Raw genomic sequence first — 11,162 nt, 5'->3', positions numbered from 1 at the left:
AAACAGGTAGTTCCAATTGGATTAACCTCAACCCTAGCCTTGGATTCGCCTGTCCTTCATGTCTTGAGACCCGAAAAGGGAATAACTTTTATCATAAGGTTTTCTAGTTTTTTCTCGATATCTAGATTTGGAAAAGGCATGCTGACACCCTTCTTAGGGAATTATTTTCCCATACTCATAAATATATCACCTTTTATGGAGTTGTTTTCTCAAATTCACAAAAATACCCTTCTTACAGGGTTGTTTTCACAAATTAAAAATTATAACCCTCTTACGGGGTTGTTTTCTAATACTGAAAAATATACCCCTCTTATTGGGTTATTTTCTCATATTAAAAATGTACCCCTGTTATGACATTATTTTCTCAGATTCACAAATACAACCCTCTATTGGGGTATTTTTACAACCTCAAAGATACACCTCTTACGGGATTATTCTCTCATATTTACAAATATACCGCTCTTACGAGATTATTTTCTCATACTCATAAATATATCACCTTTTTTATGGGATTGTTTTCTCGTACTCATAAATATACCCCTCTTAAAGGGTTCTTTTCACATACACAAAAATATATCCTTCTTACAATATTATTTTCGCAGACACACAAATATACCCCTCTTAAAGGGTTGTTTTCTCACACACACAAATATACCCCCTTATAGGGTTTCTTTCAATATTTACAAATATATTCTGTTACGGGGTTGTTTTCTCATACTCATAAATATTTTTCTCATACCAAGTTGTTTCTTTATTTTTACAAATATACCACTCGTATGGATTCTTTTTCAAAAATTACATATATACTATTTTTACGGGATTGTTTTCGCATACTCAAAAATATACCTCTCTTACTGGGTTGTTTTCTCAAAGTATAAGATTACCCCTCTTACGATGTTGTTTTCTCAAAAGCACAAATACACACCTTCTTACTGGGGTGTTTTCACAACCTAAAAAATATATCCCTCTTATGGGGTTGTTTTACCATATTTACAAATATATCCCTCTTACAGAGTTGCTATCTCATACCCATAAATATATCACTTTTTACGGGGTTATTTTCTCATACTCATGAATATACACCTCTAACGGGGTTGCTTTCACAAACTAAAAAATGTACCACCCTTATTTTGTTGGTTTCTCATATTAAAAATTATACCATTCTCATCATGTTGTTTTCTTATACTCATATGTGTATCTCCTCCTATAGGGCTGTCTTTTTATATTTACAAATATATCCTTGTTATAGGGTTGTTTTCTCATACTCTCAAAAGTACCCCCTTTTACGGGGTTGTTTTCTCAAATTCACAAATATACTGCTCTTACCAAGTTGTTTTCTCATTTTTACAAATATGCACCTCCTACAAAATTCTTTTCTAATACTCACAAATGTACCCTCTTATAGGGTTATATGGCATACTTAAAAATATTACCCTCTTAATAGGATGTCTTGTCGTAGAAAAGAATGTACACCTCTTACGGTGTTGTTTTCTCATACACAGAAATACACCACCTCTTATTGGGATTTTTTCTCAACCTCAAAAACATAGCCCTCGTACGGGGTGATTTTCTCATATTTACAAATATGCCTCTCTTATGGTGTTGTTTTCTCATACTCATAAAGATATCACCTTTTATAGGATTGTTTTCTCATACTCACAAATATAGCCCTATTGCAGGGTTCTTTCCTCATTTTCATAAATATACCACTGTTGTGGGGTTCTTTTCTCACACTCATAAATATACCCCTCTAATAATATTATTTTCTCATTTTAATAAATATAACCCTCCTACAATGTTGTTTTCTTAAACTTAGAACTAAACCCCCCTTACTGGTTGTTTTGTGATACTCATAAATAATACCTCTCTTATGAGGTTATTTTCTCATATTTATAAATACACCCCTCTTACAGGGTTATTTTTTAATATTTATAAATATACCCCTCTTACAAGATTATTTTCTCATACTCACAAATATACCCTCTCTTACCGGATTATTTTCTCATACTCACAAATATACCCCTCTTATGAGGTTCTTTTTTCATTTTTATAAATATACTCCACTTATGGGATTTTCTTTTCTCACTCACAAATACACCGCCTATAAGGTTATTTTCTGATACTCATAAATATATCCCTGTTATAAGGTTGTTTTATCATTTTTACAAACATAACAAACTAATGTGACTCATTTCTCATAGTCATAACTATAACCTTCTTACCGGGTTGTTTATTCATACTCACTAATATACCCCTCTTACGGGGTTGACATCTCATATTTATAAATATACCTATCATGTGGGTTATTTTTTCAAACTCATAAATGTACCCGATCTTATAGGGTTGATTTCTCAAACTTAGAAATGTACTAGTCTTACGAGATTATTTTTTAATACTCACAAATATACTACTCTTATGGAGTTATTTTTCTATATTTACAAATGTATCCTTTTATACGGTTGTTTTCTCATTTTCATAAATGTACGCCCTCTTACGGGGTTATTTTCTCATACTTAGAAATATACTCCTCTTATGGAGTTATTTTTCAATATTTACAAATATATCCTTGTTCTCAAGGTTGTTCTCTCAAACTCACAAATATATCCTACGGGGTTCTTTTCTAATACACACAAATATACCCTTATTACGAGGTTATTTTTGCATACTTAAAAATATACTCGTCTTACTAGGTTGTTTTCTCACAGTGTAAGTTCTCTTTTCTCACACTCACAAATATACCACATCCCACAGGTTTCTTTTCAAATACTCATAAATATACTTCTGTTATGGGTTTATTTCGTCACTTTTAGAAATATAATATACCAACGTGATTCTTTTCTCATACTCATAAATATACCCTCTTTACGGAGTTTTTTTCTTGTACTCACAAATAGATTCCTCTTACGAGGTTATTTTCTCCTATTTATAGACATTCCTCTCTTATGAGGTTATTTTCTCATACTCACAAATGTACTCGTTCTTACTGAGTTTATTTCTCATACTTACAGATATACCATTTTTATGAAATTATTTTCTTATACTTGTAAATATACCCCTTTTACGGGGTTATTTTTCAATATTTATAATACAGGATTATTTTTGTGTTTTGACAAATGTATGCCCCTCTACGGGATTATTTTCTCCTACTCACAAATATACCCCTCTTACCTAGTTGTTTCCTCATTTTCAAAAATATACCCTTCATATGGGGTCCTTTTCTAATACACACAAATATACTCCTCCTACGTGGTTGTTTTCACATACTAAGAAATATACTCCTCTTACTAGGTTGTTCTCTCAGAGTAAAAAGTACTCCTCTTACAGCGTTATTTTCTCATACACACAAATACACCCGCTATTATTTGGGTGTTTTCACAACCTCGAAAATATACTATTCTTACGGTGTTGTTTGCTCATATTTATAAATATATCCCTTTTACGGGTTGTTTTCTCATACTCATAAATATATCACTTTTTACGGGGTTGTTTTCTTATCATAAATATAACCCTGTTATGGAGTTGTTTTCTTATTCTTATAAATATACAATTATTGTGGGGTTCTTTTCCCATACTCACAAATATACCTAGCTTACAATGTTGTTTTCTCAAATTAATAAATATAATCCTCTTATAAGATTTTTATATCATACTTAGAACTATACTTCTTTTACAAGGTTGTTTTCTCGTATTTGCAAATATACTCCTCTTACAAAGTTATTTTCTCACATTCATAAATATATCATTTTTTACGAGGTTATTTTCTCATACTCACAAATAACATTATTAGGGGATTGTTTTCTCATATTTTTAAATATACCACTCCTGTAGGATTCTTTTTTTATATTCATAAATTACTACTGTTATAGTGTTGTTTTCTCATATTTATAAATATAACTCTCTTTCAAGGTTGTTTTATCATAATTAGCACTATACCCCTCTTACGCGGTTAATTTTTAATACTCATAAACATACCCCTCTGATAAGGTTGTTTTCGCATACTCAAATATACCACTAGTACGGGATTGTTCTCTCATACTCACAAGTACACCCTTTTTACGAGGTTATTTTTACATATTCAAGAATATATACCTCTTATTGGGTTGTTTTCTCAGAGTAAAAAATTACCTCTTCTTACAGCGTTGCTTTCTCACACTCACATAAACACAGCTCTTATTGGGGTATTGTCACAGCCTAAAAAATATACCCCTTTTACGGGGTTGTTTTTACATACTCATAAATATATCACTTTTTACGGGGTTCTTTTCTCATACTAAAAAATATATCCCCCTTTATATTATTGTTTTCTCATGTTAATAAATATAATCCTCTTACAAGGCTATTGTCTCCTACTTGAAAATATACCCTTCTTACGTAGTTGTTTTCTCATACTCATAAAAATGCCCATGTTATGGTGTTGTTCCCTCAATTTTATAAATATAACCCTCTTATGGGTTTTTTCTCACACTCACAAAGGCATCCCCTTTCACGGTGTTGTTTTGTCGTACTCATAAATAAGCTCCTGTTATGGGTTGTTTCCTCATTTTTCAAAGATAACACACCGATGTGACTCTTTTCACAAATACCCCTCTTGTTGGGTTGTGTTTTCAAACTCACAGATATACCACTTTTACAAGGTTGTTTTCTCAAACTCACATATGTACCCCCTCTTAGAGATTTGTTTCTCACACTCACAAATATACTCATCTTATGGGGTTATCCTCCATTATTTATAAATATATTCATATTATGGGGTAATTTTCTCATATTCATAAATGTACCCCATGTTACCGAATTATTTTCTATTAATAATATACCCATGTTACCGGGTTACTTCCTCATTTTTACAAATATACTCCTCTTATGAGGTTCTTTTCTAATACTCACAAATATAACCGTCTTATGTGGTTGTTTTATTGGATTATTTTCTCATAGTAGAAAATGTACCTTATTACAACCTTCTTTTCTCATATTCAAAAATACACAACCTTCTTACGAGGTTGTTTTCTCATATTTACAAATATGCCCCTCTTCCGGGGTTGTTTTTAAATACTCATAAATATACCATTCTTACATGGTTATTTTCTCATACTCACTAATCTACCTCTCTTATGGAGTTGCTTTTTCATATTTATAAATTTATCCCTTGTATAGGGTTGTTTTTTCATGCTTACAAACATAGCCTTTTTACAATGTTGTTTTCTCATGCTCATAAATATACCACTTTTACGGAGTTGTTTTCTCATACTCACAAATATATCCCTCTTCTGTGGTTGTCTCCTCATATACAAAAATTTAAACATCTTATTAGGTTATTTTCTTATAGTAAAAATATATACCCCTCTTATAGCATTATTTTCTCAAACATAAAAATACGTCTTCTTATTGTGTTGTTTTTCATACTAAAATATATAGCCCTTTTATAATATGTTTTCTCATACTCATATATGTACCCCCTTGTACAGGGTTAGTTTCTCATATTCACAAATATACCCCTCTTCCAATGTTATCTTTTCATACTCATATATGTACCCCCTCTTACATGGTAGTTTCCTCATACTCAGAAATATACCCTTCTTACAGGGTTGCTTTCTCATATTTATAAATTTACCTCTTCTGCAGTGTTATTTTCTCATACTCATAAATATATCTCTCTTATAATGTTGTATTCTTATACTCACAAATTTAATATTGTTACGGGGTTGTTTTCTCATAATTACAAATATACCCCTCTTGCGGGCTTGTTTTCACAAACTCAAAAATAGGCTCATTCTGTTATTTTCTCATATTAAAAGAATATACCCCCTTTTATAATGTTGTTTCCTCATGCTCACAAATGTACCCCGTCTTATGAAGTTGTTTTCTCATACTTACAAATATACCCTTCTTCTAGTGTCTTTTTTCTCATACTCACAAATATATCCTTGTTACAGTGTTGTTTTCTCTTACTAAAAAATATACAACTTTTAAGGGGTCGTTTCCGCAATACTAAAATATATACCACTCTTATTGCGTTGTTTTCTCATAACAAAATATATACCCCTTTTACAATATTATTTTCTCACACTTATATATGTACCCCCTCTTACATGGCTACTTTCTCATACTCACAAATATACTCCTTTTACGGGGTTGCTTTCTCATATTTACAAATTTACCTCTTCTCCGAGGTTTTTTTTTCATACTCATAAATATATCCCTCTTCAATGTTGTTTTCTTACACTCACAAATATACCACTATTATGGGGTTATTTTCTCAGACTTACAAATATATCCCTACTATGGGGTTCTTTTCTAGTATGCACAAATATACCCCGCTTACGGGGTTGTTTTCGCATATTAATAAATATACACCATTACAGAGTTGTCTTTTCATATTTATAAATATATCATCTTTTATAAGGTTATTTTCTCATACTCATAAATATGTCTCTCTTACTATGTTGTTTTCACATAGAAGTGTACCCCTATTACGGTGTTATTTTCTCATACACATAAATACACCTCCTCTTATTGGGGTGCTTTCACAACCTCAAAAATATATCCTTCTTACGGGATTATTTTATCATATTTACAAATATACCCCTCGTACAAAATTGTGTTCTCATACTCATTAATATATCATTTTTTACGGGGTTTTTTTCTCATACTCACAAATATAACCCTCTTTTGCTGTTGTTTCCACTTTTTCAAAAATACCATTCCTGTGGAGTTCTCTCATACTCACAAATATATCGCTTTTATAATGTTGTTTTCTCACATTAATAAATATAACCCTCTTACATGGTTGTTTCATCATACTTTGAACTATATCCATCTTATGAGGTTGTGTTTTAATACTAAAAAATATACTCTTCTTACAGGGTTCTTTTCTCATAGTTACAAATATATATCTTTTATGGTGTTGTTTTCACATACTCATAAATATATCATTCTTATGAGGTTGTTTTCTCATACTCACATATATATATCCCTCTTACAAGGTTATTTTCGCATACTATAAGATATACACCTCTTATCAGATTATTTTCTTATAGTAAAAAATGCACCCTCTCTTACAGTGTTGTCTTCTCATATTTATCAATACACTCCCCTCTTATCGGGGTCTTTTCACAATCTTAAGAATATACCAAGCTTACGGGGTTATTTTTTCATACTTGCAAATATACCCTTCATATGGGGTTGTTTTCTCATACTCTTAATTATATCAATTTTTACGAGGTTGATTTTTCATACTCATAAGTATAACCCTCTTATGGGGTTGTTTTTGCATGGTAAAAAATATACTCCACTTTTATGTTGTCTTCTCATACTTAAAAATTTACCCCTATGACTATGTTGTTTTCTCATATTCATATATATACCCTCTATTACAAGATTGCTTTTCCATACTTACAAATATACCCCCCTTATTTAGTTATTTTCTAATATTGACAAATATATCCATGTTACGAGGTTGTTTTCTAATACTCACAATTATACCCCCTCTTACAGGGTTGTTTTATCTTACTCACAATTATACTCCTCAAACTGGGTTGGTTCCTCATTTTTTATCAATATACTCCTCCTACGGGGTTATTTTCTAATACTCATAAATGTACTCCTCTTATAGGGGTTGTTCTTGCATACTCAAAAATATACAGCTTTTATGGAGTTGTTTTCTTATAAGAAAAAATGTGCCCCTCTTACGGCGTTGTTTTCTTATACTCACCAAGTACTTCCCCTCTTATTGTGGTATTTTCACAATCTAAAAAATACACCCTTCTAACGAGGTTGATATCTCATATTTATAAATATACCCTTCTTATGCGATTGTTTTCTCATACTCATAAATATATTACTTTTTTATGGTATTATTTTCTCATACTCACAAAGATACCCCTCTTACGGGTTGTTTTCACATACTCAAAAATTTACCCTCTTACTATGTTATTTTCTCACACTAAAATATATATCCCTCTTATAATGTTGTTTTCTCAAATTCACATATGTACCTCCACTTATAGGGTTGTTTTCTCATACTCATAAATATACTCTTCTTAGAGGATTGCTTTCTCATATTTACAGATTTACATCATTTACGAGGTTGTTTTTTCATATTCATAAATATGTCCCCCTCTTATGTGGTTGTTATCTTATACTCATAAATATATCCTCTTTACGCGGTTGCTTTTTCATATTTACAAATATACCTATTGTACGAGGTTGCCTTTTCAAACTCATAAGTATACTCTCATTTAGTGTTGTTTTCTCATACTCACAAGTATACCCTTGTTACATGGTTGTTTTCTCATATTAAAAAATATACACCTCTTAACGGGTTGTTTTCATATACTAAAAAATACACCCTTCTTATCGTGTTGTTTTCTCATACTAAAATATATACCCCTCTTACAATGTTGTTTTCTCATACTCACAAATGTACCCCTTCTTATAGGGTTATTTTCTCCTACTTACAAATGTACCCCTCTTAACGGGTTGCTTTCTAATATTTACAAATTTAGCTCTTCTACGGTGTTATTTTTCAGGCTCACAAATATACCCATTTTATGGTGTTGTTTTCTCATACTCATAAATACACCATTCTTATGGGGTTGTTTTCTCACACTCACATATATATCCCTCTTACGGGGTTGTTTTTGCATACTAAAAGATATACACTTCTTCCTAGATTATTTTTATAGTAAAAGATATATCCCTCTCACATCGTTGTCTTCTCATATTTATCAATACAACCCCTCTTATTGGGGTGTTTTTACAATCTTAAAAATATACCACTCTTACGGGGTTATTTTGTTTTCATATTTATAAATATACCCCTCATATGGGGTTGTTTTCTCATACTCTTAAATATATCAACTTTTACAAGGTTGATTTCTCATACTCATTAGTATAACCCTCTTATGGGGTTGTTTTCGCATGGTAAAAAATATACTCCACTTTTGTGTTGTCTTCCTATACTAAAAAGTTTACCCCTATTATTATGTTGTTTTCCCACATTCATTTGGTACCCCTTATTACAGGATTATTTTCTCATACTTACAAATATACCCTAGTTATGTGGTTGTTTTCTAATATTGACAAATATATCCTTATTACGAAGTTGTTTTCTAATGCTCACAATTGTAACCCCTCTTATAGGGTTGTTTTCTCATACTCACAATTACACCCCTGTTATGGAGTTTTATTCGCATATTAAAACATATACAGCTCTTACTGGGTTATTTTGTCATGATAAAAAATATACCCTTCCTATGGCGTTGTTTTCTTATCTCACCAATACTTTCCCTCTTATTGGGGTATTTTCACAACCTCAAAAATATACACTTCTAACGAGTTTGTTATCTCATATTTACAAATATACCCCTCCTATGGGCTGTTTTCTCATACTCATAAATATATTACTTTTTTATGGTGTTATTTTCTCATACCCATAAATATATCCCTCTTACGGGGTTGTTTTTGCATACTAAAAAATTATACTCTCTTATTGTGTTATTTTCTTATACTAAAAATATACATCCCTCTTATAATGTTGTTTTCTCATACTCAAATATGTACCCCTACTTATAGGGTTGTTTTCTCATACTTATAAATATACCTTTCTTACAGGGTTGCTTTCTTATATTTATAAATTTACCTTATGTACGAGGTTTTCTTTTTCATATTCACAAATATATCCCTCTTATAGGATTGTTTTTCAATATTTATATATATATATATATATCCCTGTTATAAAGTTGTTTTCTTATATCCACAAATGTATACTCTCTTAGAAGATTGTTTTCTTATACTCACAAATGTACCCCTACTACCAGACTGTTTAATCATTTTTACAAATATAGCCCTCCTACGTTTTTTTTCTAATACTCACAAGTGTACCCCTTTTTCAAGGTTGTTTTCGCCTACTAAAAAAAAATACCTCATACTGGATTGTTATCTCATAGTAAAAAATATACTCTTCTTACAGCGTTATTTTCTCATGATAACAAATGCATCCCCTCTTACGAGGTTATTTTTTCATATTTATAAATATACCCGACTTAAAGGGTTGTTCTCTCATACTCATAATTATACCCCTCTTATGAGGTCTTTTATCGCATACTCAAAAAATATACCTATCTTATTATGTTGTTTTCTCATACTAAAAGAATACCTCGCTAACAATGTTCTTTTCTCATACTCATATATGTAGCCCTTCTTACAGGGTTGTTTTCTCACACTCACAAATTTATCACTCTTACAGTGATTTTTTTCAATATTTATAAATATATTCCTGTTGCGCGATTGTTTTCTCATACCACAAATGTACCCCTCTTACGTGGTTCTTCTCTCAAATTCACAAATATACCCTTGTTATCAAGTTGTTTACTCATTTTTATAAATATATCCCTCCTTCGGGATTTTCTTTTAGTACTCATAAACTTATCCCACTTACGGGGTGGTTTTCGCATACTCAAGAATATACATCGATTACTGGGTTGTTTTCTCATAGTAAAAAATGTATCCCTTTTACGGTGTGGTTTTCTCATACTTATAAATACATCTCCTCCTACTAGGTTATTTTTACAACCTGAAAAATATACCCCTCTTTCAGGGTTATTTTCTCATACTCATAAATATATCATTTTATGGGATTATTTTTGTCATATTCACAATTATACCCCAATTGTTGTGTTATTTTCTCCTACTAAAAAAAGACTCCTCTTATAATGTTGATTTCTCATACTCACATATGTACCCCATCTTACAGGTTTATTTTCTCATATTCATAAATATACCCCTTACCGGGTTATTTTCTAATATTTTCAAATATATTTTCGTTATGAGGTTATTTTCTCATATTCATAAATGTATCCTCTTACTAGGTTGCTTTCTCATTTTTTATAAAAAGTTCTCTCATTTAGTGTTTTTTTCTAATATCACAAATAAAACCCTCTTACGGGGTTGTTTTGGTATATTAAATAATATATACCTCTTAATGGATTATTTTCTCATAGTAAAAAATGTATCCTTCTTTTGGCATTGTTTTCTCATACTCACAAATGCATTGCCTCTTATTATGTGTTTTCACAACCTCAAAAGTATACCCTTCCTACGGGGTTGTTTTCCCATAATTGAAAACATATCTCTCTTACGGTGTTGCTTGCTCATACTCATAAATA

Source organism: Ricinus communis, chromosome 9 (assembly GCF_019578655.1).
Source record: "Ricinus communis isolate WT05 ecotype wild-type chromosome 9, ASM1957865v1, whole genome shotgun sequence".
In the NCBI taxonomy this organism is placed as follows: domain Eukaryota; kingdom Viridiplantae; phylum Streptophyta; class Magnoliopsida; order Malpighiales; family Euphorbiaceae; genus Ricinus; species Ricinus communis.
Note: the sequence above shows the minus strand (reverse complement) of the source record.